Source organism: Sus scrofa, chromosome 18 (assembly GCF_054392235.1).
Source record: "Sus scrofa isolate SSC_HxYL_T2T_F1_AM1 chromosome 18, Sscrofa_HxYL_maternal_Yorkshire_Landrace_v2.0, whole genome shotgun sequence".
Classification (NCBI taxonomy): domain Eukaryota; kingdom Metazoa; phylum Chordata; class Mammalia; order Artiodactyla; family Suidae; genus Sus; species Sus scrofa.
In genome coordinates, this window is record NC_139400.1 from 55,640,155 (window position 1) to 55,658,606 (window position 18,452).

Sequence of the window (18,452 nt, forward strand, 5' to 3'; positions counted from 1 at the left end):
CTGACTCTACTCCCTCCGCAAGCCCTGCAACCTCAGGGGCATGGTATTCAGCATTTCACCTTCGGGGTGATCTCACCCCTTCCTGGTTCAGGGGGCGGAGGGAGGGATTCATGAAAATATGGGTCAGCCCTTCCCCATCTCCGCTGGGGCCGTGTTGTCTTGGTTTTGATCATTTCCCCCAAATTAAGATTTCTGCATAAAACCCCCACGTCTGTGTCTGGCTGGCAGTTTTATGGCTGACCAAATTGTGCACTGGCCGAGGTTCTGGTTGGCTGAATGTTGACACAGGCTGTTAATCAGATGGGGCGGGGGGATGATGTGGGGGCTGCCTGTGAGCTGGAGCAGCCCTGTTTTGCTGTCGTGTGCAGGGGCCTGCACTTTGTTACTACAAATTACATAATGACACGTTACATTTCAAAGTGTATTTTTACTTCAGGGAAAATTAAACCAATAAACAAACAACCCTGGTGGAAAAAAAGAAAAAAAAAAAAAAAAGATCCCTGGTTTCCAGATCTTCCTCTTCGAAAAGGTTCTTAATTAAAGTGTAGCTATAAACAAATCTTTGTTTTATTGAAAAGAGAGCAACTGCATATAAAAGCTATTTTTAAAAATTAGCATTTGAACGTTTGGTGGACTAGGGTCTGGCCCGTATTATGTGTTTTATGATCTGTTCAAAATAAAAAGGCAAGCTTGTGCAGTGATGGTAGATTTTCAATTTTTGATTTTGCTAATCCCTTTCAAATGTTGCTCCTGAGCTGCTTGAAAGGAGTATGTAAACACAGGAATTATCTGAATTTGTCCAGGTACTAGTTCAAGCAACACTGCTTCGTGTAAGTATGAAGTGGCTGAGTCTGGATTTTGATCATTGTAGAAAATCAGGTCTCTTCCGAATACTATCTATATTTAAGCAACTTTAAAACTGTTTTTTTTTTTTAAAAAAAACTCAACCACTCTAAATCAACTTCCAAACTTTTCACTGCATACCTAAGTGCAATATTAATTCTTTTCTGTTAGCTATGGAAATTAAGTATATGTTCAGGATCCAAGGTTATAATGATAGGCCTTTGGGGTCTCTATTATTCAATTATGCATGTACGTACTTGCTCAAACTTTTTTTCAGGATAAACTACGTTATCAAAAAAGAATGTATCCTCACTCTCTTTCCCCAGCTAAGAGGAATACTGAAAATAAGGACACTTATTAAACTGCATTTTATTTTATTAAAAATAATTTTTTCTTTTTGCTTTTATTTTAGGGGCACACCTGTGGCATAGGGAGGTTCCCAGGCTAGGGGTCGAATTGGAGCTGTAGCGGCCGGCCTACTCCATAGCCACAGCAATGCCAGATCCAAGCCATGTCTGTGACCTACAGCACAGCTCACGGCAATGCTGGATCCTTAACCCACTGAGCGAGGCCAGGGATCGAACCTACATCTTCATGACTCCTAGTCAGATTTGTTTCTGCTGCACCACAACGGGAACTCCTAAACTGCATTTTAAGTGAATTATTTTACCAAATCAATCCTGCCCCAGATCTGCTGTTATCAGAACCATTTGGTCTGGAATTCACTGGGTTTGTTCAGGTGTTTGACTGCTATTAGGAATAGCAGCAGCTGAGTAACTGGCTGGATGAAAGATTGCTCCTCTTATATTTTAGAAACATCCCATGATGCTTACATTCCTTAGGCAAAATTATGATGTGACTTCAGATAATTTATCAGTACAATCCACAAAATGAAAAATAGCAAGAGCAATTGAAATAGACTGTCTACGTCTTCCTGTTCAGCTTATTTATTTTTAAATTCAGGATGTTTAAAAAGAGACCTTTTCCCTTTAAATCTTAGAAACAAATAATGGGGTTTTGAGCCTCACAGTTAAAATTTCAGATTTTGCAAAGACTGAAAAACTTTTTTTTTTTTTTTTTTAGGGCTGCACCCATATGGAGGTTCCCAGGCTAGGGGTCCAATCGGAGCTACAGCTGCCAGCCTACACCATAGCTACAGCAACATCAGATCCAAGCCGAGTCTGTGACCTACACCACAGATCAAGGCCACACCAGATCCTTAACCCACTGAGCAAGACCGGAGATCGAACCTGCAACCTCGTGGTTCCTAGTCAGATTCACTTCCACTGCACCACAAAGGGAACTCCCCAAAGACAGAAAAACTTTAAGAAGAAAGTATAGCAAAATAAAGAACAGACATATAGTATAGATGTTTTCGGTCTAAAACGGGACTATTTTAGGCAACATAATTTGGTTCTAGTCATGCAAATGCATCAGACACCCCTATTTACCTTGTGGCAAAGAATGCTCTCCTCTCTCTCATCTCAGATTCTTTACAGTTCTGTTTGAATAATGAATTCAGATTACTTATTACTTATGAAAGTACTCAACCCTGACCCAACTGACCATTGTCTTTTCAGGTGGTTTTGACTTTGGGCATCTTAATGTAAGGACTGCTGTCCGGGACATTCTGATGGGGCTTGAACTTGACTTTAGAGGAAATAAAAAGGACCAGATTTTTCACCATTGTCTATACTTGCTTTCACTAACACCAAATAAACAACAGTCCAAAGAGTCAGATATTAATTCAAGGCTTTCATTCTAAGAGTGACTCATCCAACAAGAAAGGCGATTTTGAGCCAAGCTATACTCTGGGAATTGCCTAATAGGCCAACAAGATATGCTGGTGAATGGATAAGCTGTCTTCATCTTGGTTTTTTGCCTGGCTAGCATTTGAAGTGCGAGATGGGGGAAAAGAGACATCATAGCTTGTTGAATAAATAAGCGAAAATGGGTAAAATAATAATAATGCTTTTCCCTCTCATTTTTTTGATTGGGTGGTCTCAGTTTACCTGGGTTGACAACTTCTCTCTTCTGCCTGCTTTGCTTTCCATGTCATGGTTTGTGTTAAGGTTCCGGGGAAGTCTACCCTCAGCATCGCAGTGTCTTTGCACAAATCCAGACAAGGAAAGAGGGAGGCTTAGGCAGAAGGAAAGGTAAAAGTTCAGTTCTCAGATGGCAGTTCACATTTAGAAAACAGAATGAGAAAGAGTGGTGGCAGCCATCTCACAACTTCCTTCACCTTCAACTTGGAGTTCAACTCAATCGGTATCTGCAACTATTTCTATCAATCTGTCGTCTGTCTCTACTTATCTCTATCTATCTATCATCTATCTTTTTAATCTATTCCTCCCTTTCTCACCCTCCCTCCTTCCTTCTTTTTCTTCCTTCTTTACTTCCTTTTCAGAAGTAAAACTTGTACTAATGCATGCATCTGAAATTAAACATAAAAGCTAGCACTACTCTTATTTTAGAGGAGTGGAGTTTTTCTCCTTGTTTGGCTTTAACTCTCTCTCCTGATACTTGCCCTTCATGTAACATATGTCAGAGAACCTCTTTGAAAATGTTTCTGTTTAATAGGACCCAGGGAAATAAAAGTCCTTAAAAAAGATAAAATGAAGCTTTCTGATATGGCTTGGTAGATAGTATCTGTGGATGTCCATTTTCATATACATGCAAATCTGCCAAAAATGCTACCTGGAATGTTGAATAAAATATACATGTATGAAACTCATTTGTGTGTTTTTAAATGTTGTTTAAAATTCTCAAGTATTAATACATGTTTTTATATATGTATATATGTATGAATGTGGATCATATTGGCATACAACCTGCAAAGTAAAAGTTTACTTGAAAGCTTAATTGGCTTTGCAATGCAACAGACTAATCAAGGAACATTTTATATACTGTATATATGTCTGTGTGTGGCATGCAAATGTGCTATTTCAATTATTTTCCTGATTGAATGAACAGCTTACAGGTTCAGTATTTTATATTTGTTCTCTCAAAAATGTGAAACTAGTTTTGAAACTGTTGGTTTAAATGGGCATTATTAAGTCTTTATCAGTTCTGAGCATTTCAGCCTTTTGCATCCAGAAATTTCTCAATCTGACAGACTAAGAAATGCATTTACATGGCCTAAGCTCTTAAATTGTCCCTTTCAATTAATGCCCCATCATGGAGCAATCTGGAAACCATTACTCAGTAACTCTTCATTATAATTGCTTGCAGCTGAGTATCCAGCCCTTGGTAATATAAGAATAAAAGAAAACTCAGTTAGTAACAAGTGCAATTGATTCCATTCAGAATTCCCCTGGTGCTTTGCCATGTTTGGCCTGCATGAGAGGAAACACGAGGTCCCCCCCTCCTTTTTTTTTCTTTTGGGGCCAGGAAATGAATTGGCAGACATAAGATGGTTTGTGTGGTGCTTGCCTTCGTTTTTCAGCTGGTCCTAGTTAAAAATGAGACGGTGGGGCTCCTGCTTTCCCCCCATGGGCTACTTTTTTTTTTTTTTTTTGGAGGGCTTTTCTGGTAATAGATAAGACTACAAAACTTCAATTTGCTGCAAACTAACGGCATCCAGAAACTGTCACTTTCTGCGGCCACAGCCAATCCTGGGACTGACTTCGGCTAAGGAGTGGGTTTGGGAATTTGATTCACTCCCACCTTGATCCTGCCTCTATGAGAACAAAGTCCCCGGTGCATTTTGTACAGGTGGAGAGTGTTTACGAGTTTGGAGGCTATCAATCACCAACTCCAGAAATGTAAAGATCTAAATTATGATAGATGAAAACGTGAAAACGTAAGGTGGTAAACCACCCCCCTTCCTTCATGTCAATCAGAAACTTGGCTCTTGGAAAAAGGTGGGGGAAAGGCTCTTCCCACTCCTTCCCCGAGGAGACCATGACGGGCGGTGTGGACGCCCAGCTCCGGTGTCCAGCGCCTGCGTTTCCCTGGACTCTGAGCACCAGAGACCTTGGCGACAGTCAATTCAACGACATTCTGCCCCGCTTCTGCCCGGCAGACGGCTGAGGCCAGGTGACAAGCATGCACTAAGTACTTCACGAATTGAAAATGTGCAAATCATAAAAACAAATTTTTATTATAAAAAGAACTGATGCTCAGTAGAGAAAGTTGAACCCAATAAAATGAACTACTTAATTTCCATTCTTTGCTTTCAGAATAATAGGGGGAAACCCCCCTCTGTGAATGTAGTTGACATTTCCTTTTGATTAGCTACAGAAAGAAAATCGTAAAATTTCCCACGACTGAGGAAAGTTGCTGTTAATATTTTAGAGTAACTTTTCTTTTGTATTTTTCTATGCATTTATAACTTTTTTACACTGACGTGAAGATTCTGTTTTTTTTTTTAACCCTTTGGCAAACTTTAAAAACACTGCTATTAGGTTATTACTAATAACATGTTTTGACAGCCCACACTGGGAAAGCACTTCCATAATGACAACAAGAGGAGCAACTGAAGGAGTAACAGCCCTCTTGACCTCTGGAGAGTCCAGGATCTTCAGGGAACAGGCGCTGACTGAACAGCGGCTGGTGTCACAGGCTGTGTGGAACCTGAATCCTGACTTTCCCAGACTCTCAACCTCCACGGTGATTAAAAGGAACTACAAAAAAGCCTTAAGACAGAACATTTTCCCGTTAAGAAATAAATAAAATTGAACACTTAGAAGTAAGTTTCAGGAGGGCAGGAAGAATTGGCTTGTTTTCGTGTGTTTCTGTTTTCACATTCTCCTATCAGAGATTCACAAGGAGCAACTGAGTTATCTTGAATTTAAACGATTAAAAATAGGAGTTCCCGTCGTGGCGCAGTGGTTAACGAATCCAACTAGGAACCATGAGGTTGCGGGTTCGGTCCCTGGCCTTGCTCAGTGGGTTAAGGATCCGGCGTTGCCGTGAGCTGTGGTGTAGGTTGCAGACGTGGCTCGGATCCCACGTTGCTGTGGCTCTGGCATAGGCTGGCAGCTACAGTTCCGATTAGACCCCTAGCCTGGGAACCTCCATATGCCGTGGGAGCAGCCCAAAGAAATAGCAAAAAGACAAAAAAATAAAAAAAAAAAATAACCTCTCTAGGAGTATGTTCAATTTTTCTCTAGCTTCATTTCTTTAGATATAAAGAAATGCAGCCATTAAAACCTGCATTGTCAGAAATATAGCCACTGTTTTGTAATAACTTATTATTATTATTTTTTGTCTTTTTAGGGCTACACTTGAGGCACATGGAGGTTCCCAGGCTAGGGGTCAAATCAGAGCTATAGCCGCTGGCCTACACCACAGCCACAGCAACACCAGATCGGAGCTGCGTCTGTGACCTACACCACAGCTCACGGCAATGCCAGATCCTTAACCCACTGAGTGAGGCCAGGGATCGAACCTGCATCCTCATGGATGCTAGTCGAGTTCATTAATCACTGAGCCAGGCCAGGAATGCCTGTAATAACTTTAAATGAAGTATAATCTATAATAATATGGAATTACAATATTGTGAAACTCATATAATATTGTAAGTCAATTATACTTCAATAAAAAAATAAATAAAACCTAGATTATTAAATGATTTAACTAGAATTTTCTTAAATGTGATCATGAGATAGTTGGTATCCAATGACCTTGTCCAGTGACTGAACTCAGGACAATTACTGGTTCCCAACCTATGGGGTGGTGGTGGGATGGGGGTAAATTATTTCCTAATAAATATCTTGGCCAGTAGCTTAGTTAGGCTCCTACGTTTGGACTAATCCATCCCTGAAGTCTAATCTTTATATGCTGGCCTGGCTCAGGGCTTTGGTAAAAGGATTTATTGCTACTTGTACATCTACCGACTGTCCCTGTTGAAAGTCTTGTCCATTTTTCATGGGAACTGATCATGGATGGGTCCTGTTCCTGCATGAGCCCAACAGGCCTGTCTGCTCCCTTCTCTAGACTGTTTACGGGACTTTGGCTTTGTTTCAGGTTTTCAGCACCTTATCAAATCCTTTCTCCCTTTCCCCTGAGGATGTATTGCAGCAATTCTCCCTTTCCTATCAATCAACAGATCTTTTTTGAGGTCTAATTGGGTGGAATCCTCCACCCTCGTCTAAGGCTGTTGATTAGTAATGTTTGTGGCTTTTCCAATAACCACAATCTTGATTATTTATGACCCTACCCCCCAATTATGGGAAAATACACATAGTACAAAATGTTAATTTTAACCATTTTTAAGTGTGTATATATATATATATAGTTCAGTGCCATTAAGTATATTCGCATTGCTTAATAATTTTTTAAGATCTCTTTTAGAAGATCAATCAAGATGATGGAATAAGAGGATATGGAGCTCACTGTCCTTCATAAACACATCAAAAATACATCTACATGTGGGACAATTCTTGCTGAAAACCAACTGGAAACTGGTAGAAGGACTCCTGAACAACTAAGGCTGTAAGGAAATTACACTTGTAATTAGGTAGGAAGGGAAGAAAAGTTAATTGGGTCAGGGCCTGGGCCCCTGGGATAGAATTCAGAAGAAAATGGAGAATTAAAGGGTGGAGACCCCCCACTCCCCACAAAGGAGTGAGTGGTGAGAGCCACAGTTTGGGCCCCTTAGTCCTAGGTTCCTATGTGTGGCAGATGAGCCACCTTGGCAGGTGGGAGGGCTGGTAGAACTAATAGGAGGGTGATGGGAAACCTGGATTTCACCTGCGAGGAGTCTATGGGCTCTGGCTTGCCCCTGAGGCAGGGCTGAGAGAGCATGTTCTAGAGAGGGCTGCCAGGTTTCCTGCAGCTGCCTCTATGTGCACCCCGGTCCCAGCTGAGCCAGTGCCTCAGCCCTACTTACACCATGACACAGCATGGCACTGTATCTAGGGCTTCCATGACTAGGGAGAACACTCTACTGGGGGATGCAAAGGTGACCTTGTTCTGGGATGGAGTGTATTTGGGGCACATGGTGATATCTATTCATGATTTAAAAAAACTCTCATCAAGGTGTACAGAGGGCATATCTCTACATAATAAAGGCCAAACTCACCTACTCAACTGTGAAAAGCTGAAAGCCTTTCCTATAAATCCAGCAACAAGGATGCCCACTCTCACCACTTTTATTTAACATAGTATTGGAAGTCTTAGCCACATCAATCAGAGAAGAAAAAGAAATAAAAAGCATCAGGTTGGAAGGGAAAAAGGAGAACTGTCACTATTTGCAGATGACATGATACTGTATATACAAAACCCTAGAGTCTCCACCAAAAAACTAATAGAACTAGTAAATGAATTCAGTAAAGTTGTAGGATACAAGCTTAATATACAGAAATCTGTTGCTTTTTATACACTAATAATGAATCATCAGAAAGAGAAAGTTAAAAAAAAATCCCATTTGGGAGTTCCCATCGTGGCGCAGTGGAAATGAATCCGACTAGGAACCATAAGGTTGCAGGTTCAATCCCTGGCCTCGCTCAGTGGGTTAAGGATCTGGCATTGCCGTGAGCTATGGTATAGGTCACAGACATGGCTCAGAGGTGGTGTTGTTGTGGCTCTGGCTTAGGCTGGCAGCTATAGCTCCAATTAGACCCCTAGCCTGGGAACCTGCAGATACTGTGGGTGCAGCCCTAAAAAAGAAAAAAGTCAAAAAAAAAAAAACCCATAAAAAATCCCATTTAAAATCACACCAAAAACAAGCAAACCACCCCAAAATCCCACCAAAAATAAACAAAAAACAAAAACCCTAGGAATAAACAAACTAAGAGGTGAAAGACATGTACTCTGAAAACTATAAAACATTGATAAAGGAAATTTAAAATAATACAAAGAAATGGAAGACATTCTGTGCCCTTGCATTGTAAGAATTAATATTGTTAAAATGGCCATACTACCCAAAGCGGTCTACAAATTTAATAAAATCCTTATCAAAACACCCATGACATTTTTCACAGTGCTAGAACAAATAGTCTTAAAATTCATATGGAATCACAAAGGACACCAAATTGCCAAAGCAATCTTGAGAAAAAAAAAAAACAACAAAACTGGAGGTATCACCATCCCAGACTTTAGACTATACTACAAAGTTACAGTAATCAAAAAAGCATGGTACTGGCATAAAAACAGATTCACAGATCAATGGAACAGAACAAAGAGCCTAGAAATAAACTCATACACCTATAGACATCAACCTGTGACAAAGGAGGCAAGAATATACAATGGAGAAAAGACAATCTCTTCAAAAGTACTGCTGGGAAAATGGGACAGCTACATGTGAAACAATGAGATTAGACCATTTCCTCACATGTATATAAAAAGAAACTCAAAATAGATTAAAGACCTAATACAAGGCCTGAAATCATAAAATTCCTAGAAGAGAGCATAAGCAGAACACACTTTGATATAAATCATAGCAATATATATATTTTTTTGGATTCATCTTTTAAGGCAAAAGAAAAGTAAAAATAAACAAATGGAAATTAGTCAAAGGCTTTTGTACAGCAAAGGAAACCATCAACAAAATGAAAAGAAAATTTACAGAATGGGAGAAAATATTCGCAAATGATATTACCAACAAGGAGTTAACATACAAACTATACAAACAGCTCATACAACACAATATCCAAAAAAAAAAAAAAAAAACAACATCCAAATAAACTAATCAAAAATAGGCAGAAGACCTAAATAGACATTTTTCCAAAGAAGACAGACAGATGGCCAACAGGCACATGAAGATGCTCGACATCACTAATTATTAGAGAAATGAAAACCAAAACTACGAGACATTACCTCCCACCTGTCAGAATGGCTATCATCAAAAAGGCTACAGAAAACAAACGTTGGGGAGAAAGTGGCAAAAAGGGAACACTTGTACGGTGATGGTGGGAATGTAAACTGGGGCAGCCACTATGCAGAGCACTATGGAGGCTCCTGAAAAACTAAAAATAGAACTACTATGTGACTCAGCAATTCCATTTTGGGGTATATACCCAGGAAAAAATGAAAACACTAATTCAAAAAGAAACATGTACCCCAAAGTTTACAGCAGCACTCTTTACAGTAGCTAAGACATGGAAGAAATCTCAATGTCCATTGACAGATTAATGGATAAAGATGTGGTACCTATATACAATGGAATATTACTCAGCCATAAAAAGAATGAAATATTGCCATCTGCAGCAACGTGGATGGACCTAGAGATTATCATACTAAGTGAAGTAAGTCAGACAAAGATAAATATAATATGAGATCACTTATACATGGTATCTAAAAAATAAAACAAATGGATGTATGTATCCAAATGGAAATGGACTCACAGATATACAAAAAAACCTAGTGGTTACCAGTGGAGAGAGGGACATGGAGCAGGGACAAGATAGTTTGTAATCTTATAATCCCATTACCCACGCAAAACTGGAAACAAGAGAAAGCATTTGTTTGCCGGACATTTTAATCACAGAGGAAGAGGAAGAAAAACATATAGAGAAAAAGGATGTTACAATATGTCAGCTACAATACACTTAGAAAAGTAAGAAGAAAGTTACGTTTTCACAAAAACTTGCAATAGGTTCCTGACTTAGAAGGGAGGACACCATGGGTGTGAAAACAGGGGGGGACTTGAATTACCTTGACATAATTATTGTGGAACACGCCTCGCCTGTCCTGAACAAATTGGATCCTCTAAGAGGTGTATTACTTTGCAACCCTGAGATGGGGTTGAATTGATAAGAATGCTTTTCCAGAGGCTACTGTGCTCCTGGGAATCAGAATTTGTAGGAGTAGTAACCACATATGCGGTGGTCTCTGTTCAGGTAGCACGAACCCCTCACTACTCCCAGGCTTGGATGTGGAAAACTAAAAGACATAAAGGAAAATATCTCCACTTTCAAATATCAGGAAAACAACCTTCTATTTAAAAAACACTAACATTTTCCGGAGTTCCTGTCATGGCTCAGTGGTTAACGAATCCGACTAGAAACCATGAGGTTGCGGGTTTGATCCCTGGCCTTGCTCAGTGGGTTAAGGATCCAGCATATATATAACTTGCATTCGTTAATATGCACATCTCCTGCATGTTGTAAATCCTGTTGTAAGCCAGTTAGGGCACCATATTGAAAATGCTCTAACCCTCTGTCTTAAGTGTATTCTTGCAACACGTATTATTTACTCTTCTGTGGCTTCTTTTTCTGGGGGCTAACAAAATGTGTGCATGTGAGAATGCCTGACTTAGCTCAAAGAAACGAAAGAAGAGTATTGCCCTACCTATCAAAATATTAAGTATTCTGGCAAATCTAGGAAGTGTTAATGAAATGATGACGAGAACTGTAAGCAAGGAATTAAAGACTGAACTCTTTGGACGTTATGAAGGGCATCATACATTCATCCTCAGTCTAGGAAAATAGCCCAACAAGAGAACAGCGTGAAGATGGTAGAATCTACAGCCAGAGAGAGGTGACTGCTTCAGGACTGGAGAAAATGGGGTGTGGCTCAAGTATAAGGCACTGCGTCATGGCTGTGCAGGGAAGTGGTTACAACAGAGGCTTCCCATCAGTCCACAAAACAAGATCCACCCTAAAGCAAGGGTTTGCAAAGTGTGTTCCTTGGACTGGCAGCAGCATCACCAGGAATGCAAATTCTCAAGCCCACCTCAGCTCTACTGAATCAGAATTCTGGGGGATGGGTCCATCAGTCTGTCCTTCAACCAGCCTCTGGTGATTCTGGTAAGGGCTGAAGTTTGAGAGCCACGATGCTAAAATGCACACAGAGTGGGAAGCACAACTCCTCTCCTCTTGCAGGGGACTTCTGTCTTCCTGTCCCCTCCCAGGGTCAGCCTCTTTTTAGACTCTGTGTCATTCTAGTGCTCACAGACACACATTGTTTATGCCAACTAGTTCCTAAATAAACACTCAAATGAAGACACAGTCATATATTTCAATGCTGGAGACAATCTATCTAGGTTGGCGCCACTGAGATCCAGGATATCCATCTCCAACGTGCATCACTGTGAGTGATTTCAAGGCTAATTTTGACTATGGTCGATTTTTGCCTCATTGTGATCAATTTAAACCCCCAGCAGATTCTGCTTTACTGGTCCCCAATGCTCCGTCCCACGTTTTGGCTTGTGATCAAGAAAGGCTGCCTTGGAAGCCCAGCACAGACTTTGTCCCTTCCCAGTGATTCATTTCCTATTCCAGAAACCTGCCACATTCAGCTAAAACTCCAGCTAGACGAGCTGCAACACAGATTTTTGAAGGGGACAAATACCCTCTTTCTATTTTTTTTTGTGCTTCATTTATTTATTTTGTCTTTTTTAGGGCCGCACCCACAGCATATGGAGGTTCCCAGCTAGGGGTCTAATCGGAGCTACAGCTGCTGGCCTACACCACAGGAATGCCAGATCCAAGCCGTATCTGCAACCTACACCACAGCTGACAGCAAATCTGGATCCTTAACCCACTGAGAAAGGCCAGGGATCAAACCCACAACCTCATGGTTCCTAGTCAGATTCGTTTCCACTGCGCCACGATGGGAACTCCCAGAGTGCTTCAAACACAATTCAGTTTCTCCCAGCAGTTGCCCTCCTACACTTGGGATGACCACGTGGCATCATAGTTTGTATTATTAAAACATGCCCTGACTGATTGTGAGCCTGGAGATCCCAGGTCTAAGAGAGGGAGGTCTAAGAATCTTAGTCAAGGGCAAAGATAACAGGGACAAATCATTTTCTCTGGGCCCCAGAGAAGTAAATGCTCAAGCTCTTGCTCAGGAAAATGCAAGCGAACCCTGTTATTTTGTTGCCATGGAGGACAGGGAGGACTTGACCAAACATTGCTTTTTATGGGAGCCAAGTAGCCCTACATGAGCCGGTAACACGCGGTGGTGCCCGCTGCTCTGCTGGGAGTGTCCCCGTCCACCGGCAGAAATGAGAGGGGTGGAAGCCGAGGAGGAGGGCAGTGCGAGAGCTACAGCTTCCAGAGAGTCCACGTGACAGCACGGCTGGCCCCTGACGCCGGCACACAGACATGGCCCTTCCTAACTGCCCCTGGGCGTCGGGGTGTCCATAGCCAAGAGCTCCGCAGGGAGCTGGAGAAGGCCACCAACCCAAAGCTCTCTGGTGGCTGCTTTACGTCTGCTACCCAGCAAGAAACCGAGAGCAGGAGAAGATTTACGATTTGGTGGGCAAGACAGGAAGGATTTCAGTCTCTGGATTCTTGAAGAGCCCATTTTTGTGCATCATATGGTTAAAATGGATCCCGCCATTGACTTTGGTGTGGGAGGGGCCCCAACGGAAGGTGGTAGGTCATCAATGAGAAAAGGCTGAGCGCGAAGAATTAAAGACCACAGTCACGGCCTGCTGTGACCCAAGGCTCCTCACAGCAAGGAGTGAGCGAGGGCTGGCCACGTCCAAAGAAGGCTGGACCCAGAGCCACCTCCGCTGGCTCTGGCACTCTGAGCAGACACTCTGAGAGGCCGTCTGAGAAGCACGGCCCACGAAGTAAGCCCTCTCACAGCTGTGTTTCTTTTCATGGGGGTTCCGATTTGCCTGCCTGTTCTGGCATTTCTCGCATCTGTAACGTGCTTTTTAACCCCAAAGAATAGATCCCAGGGTGCTGCTGTTTGTTACCATTAGCTCTGGCCATTAGCTCTTCCTGCTTAGGTGGGTGTGAGAGGACCAGACCGGGGCTGGAAGGCACTCAGAGGGACAGGGCGGTCCTCCTGCTCCTTTCCAAGCTCTGACACGAGCTTGGGCTGCCAGCTTCCCTGTGTAACTGCTGCACATTCAGGGCATCTGGACCTGGGAGGCCGACCCCCACCCTGACTTCCCAGCCCACATGTGGAGAATAATACCAGGGCATTAAATTAGGCCTCATTACCTAGCCGGTTGGGCCGGCCGGCTCTCCCGCACATAATAATGAGGTCTGATTTATTGTGATCATTATTCAGGCATTACAGGTCACTAAATAACATGCTCTGCCCACACATGTCTTCTGAGCTAATAAATACCCTGAGAGGAAGCAGTCTTTGAGGGCCTGAGTCTCAGGTTTAGATCGGTAACTGCAGGCTCATTAATTGTGTGAAGGTGATTTGCCTATTGCTCAGAAAATCTTGGGGGGAGATGGGAAAAATCTAATAACCTGGGCGGGGGGAGGAGATGGGGAGATGAAGGTGAGGGGTCCACGGGCTCCTCTGCCCTTCGGGGCGCAGGCCAGGGCGGTGTGCTGGTGGGGGGCAGAGCCCAGGCCGAGCCAGGCGAGTCAGCCCCGTCCAGCGCAGCACGGACTCCCCGCTTCCTGGAGCCAGCGCTGCAGGTCTCCCCCCCTCCCCTCCCTGGTACTCCCCACAGACCACGGGCAGTTCTCTGCCATGTCCCACTGTCACTTCTGGGCCTTTGCACATGCTGTTCCTCTCTGTCTAGAATGCCGTGCCCCCTTCCCATCTCCCCTTTTACGTGATGTTAGCTTTGGAGATTCAGCTCAGACGCCGCCTCCCCTGATGGCCTGCCGTGACCCTGTAGCACCACGCACTTAGCCTACGCCATGGAGCACGCCGCACAGTTTTCGCTGATTTGCCTGTATCCTCTGCTGGACCATAAGCCTCTCAAGGGCCCGCTCTGCATCTCAGTGACCCCTGCATTCCTAACGCCTAGAGCAGCACCTGGTACACGGCAGGTGTTGACTAGCTGCTTGGTAAATGAAAAAAAAATCAATGCCTGTGCTCCAGGGACGAGGGAGGTGGAAAGCAATGTCACAGATGTGGCGGTGCTCATCTCGGGTGGCGAGATGTCTATCCCGGCGGTCTCCACTTGGGGAGCAGAGGCCCCCAGCCACCCCAGACATCGCTTCCCTGAGCCTCTCACTGTTCGGACATGCGTCAGATCGAGACGTTCTTGAGGGAAGGAAACAGGATTTGGTTAATCTTACACCCTTCAGAGCCTTGCTTGGGTCTTGGCACATAGCAGGTGTTCATTAAATGTTAAGCTCTTGGCCCTGGTAGCTGGGCTTTCCTATTCACTAGAGGCTGGGGCCCTGGGGTCATTCCTAGACTGTGTGGGAGAATGCGGTTTGTGGATGGGGGGACTGAGGCTACTTTTTGGCCTCACCCCACGTAAGAGTTTGCCAGCAGGCAGGGGAAAATGAGGCTCTGTCAGGGTTAAGTGTTCCCTGTAAGTCTGGCTAAAGCAGGTCCACACTGCGATACCTGGCTATATGCCTTTCCTTGCAGTCATTATCACACACCATAGAGTACTGAGTTTCAGCTTTAGACATAATAGAATTACGAGAAAATGACAGCATCAATGGATTGCCACAAATCCTATATGGACAGCGTCCATATTTACCTCTTTAATTGCAATATATTCTTTTATATTATATATTGTTGTATTATGTTATACAATATATTTATTTTACATATTGCAATATATTGCCTATTTGCCTCCAGGAAGACACTGGGGATCAGGAAAACAGGATAAAAAATAGTCCTTTTTTTCCACCTCAAAATGCAAAATGTGTAACTGGTAAATACTAAGTAAATCTGACCATGCGTCTGCATTATTTATGGGAATAATTTAGGATTATTTGCTTTACAGGAAATTTGTTGGAATGCTTTAAAAATTACTGAAATTAAATGAAATCAGGCTCCTTGAATTATCCATGAATGCAGCTTCACATAATCAATACTTTAGCCATTCTGGAATGACATTACATCTCAAAACTATTTTCTAACTTAATAAGATTAGAAATAATAAACTGATATTATTTCTTTGTGAATTGGGGCCTCTGACCTGGTAATTTAATGCCTTCATTATTACACTCAGAGAAGCAGAGAGACCCACGGAGACCTGCGTACACACGACTACACATCCAAGTGATAGCTTGGTTCTTTTCACTTTCTTGGGGTGGCGGGTTGTGTGCAGTTGAGGAATATTCTTAACTTGTTTTTAAAACCCTTTGAGCACTGTTTTCAGGAGAACAGTGTGTTTATTTAAAATGGGAAACTTCTACTGATTCAATAACAAAGACCGGTAGAAAATGAGATGACTTCCTCCCCAAGTGTATTACTGCAGACATTTTCATGCTGGCCAAGAGGTGAGCTCCATATAACGGGGCCGTGAGAGAGTTGTTACTTTGCGTGTGTGTGTCCAGCCTGAGCTTGAGGCACTTCAGTGACTCAGGCTACATTTTGCTGCTTTCTGGGAAAAAAACCCAGGGAAGAGTGTGGACGTCTGTAAGTGTGATGGGACCTTAGGCCTGAATGCCTATCCCATTGCCCATGCGCTCTGCTCCTGCCCCTTCTGAGTTGAGGACTCCCCTGAGTCTGCGCATATTAGAGCACTTTCTCGTGAACCTTTGCTGTTGCCCATGCAGCGCAAAGGGATTTGCCTCCCTGCTTAAAACATCTTGGGCCCACCTCAGGCCAGGAGATGGGCAGAGTTCCTCTGTGAGGCCACTTCCCCGAGAGTCACCTGTGGTGAGAAATCAATGGAGGATGTGATTCCCAAGGCTCTGGACCAGACTCTAAATTGGACAATGCAATGAACTGAATGGGAATGTTCCATGGAAAGACGACCCTGCCTGGGCGGGGCTGGGCTAAAAGCAGAGGGGGAGTATGTCCTGTTTACAGAGCTAGCTTAAAATGCTCAACACTGAGGGTAAGGGGTGGCTCTGACTTGCTTTATTGACCAGACAATAGGAAACTGTCTCCCGCTCCCTGGGAGAATGGAGCTTACCCACTGGTCAACTGTGGGTGACTTGGGGAACAGCTCTGTCATCGGGAAGCTCTATTGGAAGTTATGTGGCAGAGATGACTTGGGGCCAATTACTTGTGGACTAGGCAACACTAATAACCACGGCGGCCCCTGTGCTCCAGATGGCACTGCAAACACTTTGCATCCATCCTCTCGTTCACGCCTTACATTAGCTACAATTGCACATGAAGTGGGCATTACCCTTCCACACATAACACGTGGTGAGACTGTGGCTTGCCCAAGTCATCCAGCTGGAGAGGTGGAGCTGGGACTGAAATTCAGACTGTCTATCTCTAAGGTCAAGGGGCTCAACACACTGCATCATGTGCCAGAAAGGGGCAAGGAAGGATTGTGAAGGTACAATACAATCTCAGAATCAGTTGCTTTCTAGGAGAAGTAATTTATTTTGTTCTGTTGCTTTTTTCCTTTCATAACTGGCCCTAGTTTTATAGTGTAGTGTTTTGGAGATATTGCACATAGGGAGCCAGTTATCACCAAAAAGCAGTGCCTGCTTCTGCCCCCTTCCACGGAGGTTCTGACTGCCCTTGGAATTGCCTGTGCTGGGAAGAGCTTCACACTGAGAACAGAGCATTAAGAGCAGATTTGAGCTCGGACGCATTTTCCCCAGCTCCATCATTACCTTTGCCCACGAGGGTTGGAAGAGATGGGAGGCACTTGGTTGGTTACTTAGTTCATTGCAATGTCTCCCCAAAGATAATGAATTCTTCTCAACATCAATAAACAAAGTGTCTCTGAATCAATGATGAGGAACTCATGATACCACATGGTTATGAGAACAGTGGAAGATCCATAATTATTTTCTCTGCAACGAGTACAAAACTGGAAATTCAAATGGCAATAATGATTGTGCCTGACGTTTATTGAGTACTCAACCTGGTCCAGGCACTGCTGTAAATCCTTCATGGGAAATGGCAGCGCCTTCCATTCTTAGAGCAACTCGGTGAAGTGGATGTTTTTGTACGTCTTATTTCTGCTCATATTTTTATTGGCTGGAATGAGTCACATGGCACAGGAGCTTTAAGGGAGGCTCACGCTGAGTGGCTGGTGTCTAGATAAAACTCTGGGCGTTATGTTATTATAATAAAGAGGAAGAATGAATTGGGGGGACAGGGACCAGTCTCTGTTTCAACCACACGTGAGCAAATGAACTTATTCTTGGGGTGGGCCAAGAAAAGAAGCCTTTCTTATCCTTTCTTCCAACTAGTTTTCTAGAAGATGGATTCTGAGGAACATGATTTCACAGAAGTTCCTGATTTCACTGAGGTGCTGGGTACTCTGGGTAGATAGGAAAGGGCAAGAGAGAAAAATGAACAAGCTTAAGCACTGCCTCTTCTGTAAAGCTTCTTCCTTTGGGCAGAACCAATGCTTTTGTGCAGAAGCTTTCCCTGGTCTTTGCCTGGTTCTGGAAGCTATAGAAGTTGTTCACCTGTTTACTCAACAAATATTTCTCTCCCTGGTCTTTGCCTGGTTCTGGAAGCTATAGAAGTTGTTCACCTGTTTACTCAACAAATACTTCTGAAAGCTTTGGATGAACCAGACTCCGAGCCTCCAAAGACACACAAGACAAACAAGGTGCTTGCTACTGCGGAGTTTATGTTCTGTTTGGAGGAGACAGTGATGAACAAGTAAACAAGTGGTAGATACTGTGCATTAAGAATAGAAATTAAAATATGTAAAACCCAGTGGCTTGGAATAACAAGGACTTATTTTTCTCTATTACTAGCTACATATTTTGGTGACCCAGTACAAAATGAAAATGTACGGCCCCTTATTTCAAAAAAAATATTAAGAACTTCAAACCACTGAACCAAACATGAGCCCTCTATGCAAGGGGCAGGGAGAGAGTCTGGCCTGCGGGAGCCCATTGAGC